We start from the raw sequence: 422 nt of genomic DNA on the forward strand, positions 1-422 counted from the left end.
CCGAGGATGTTTGATGAAATTCCTATTCAATTTCCATACCAGTCCAAGATTAACCATAACCTTCAGTTGTGGACTTGCGTTCGTGATCAGCTTGAGGGCCTGAAAATTGCAACGTGTTGGAACGTTAAAAACATAGGAAATCGATTCAATGAAAATGAGTTCGAGAAGAAAGACTCCCTGATTGAATAACCACGAGAGATGATCATCAAAAGTGGTTTGTATCGCAGTTATAGCAAGCGTTGAACAAAGTACTTTCATTTTTTGTCCACTTCATTTCCTGAAAATCTCCTCCTTGTTGTGTTATCGATCTTCCTCAGTTTTGCAGTAGGTGATTCACCATTATTTGCATAAATTCCTTGAGTTGGGGTTTAGGGTTTAGGGTTTAGGGTTTAGGGTTTAGGGGTTAGGGGTTAGAGCAACAG

The sequence above is a fragment of the Sesamum indicum genome, linkage group LG7 (assembly GCF_000512975.1).
Source record: "Sesamum indicum cultivar Zhongzhi No. 13 linkage group LG7, S_indicum_v1.0, whole genome shotgun sequence".
Classification (NCBI taxonomy): Eukaryota; Viridiplantae; Streptophyta; class Magnoliopsida; order Lamiales; family Pedaliaceae; genus Sesamum; species Sesamum indicum.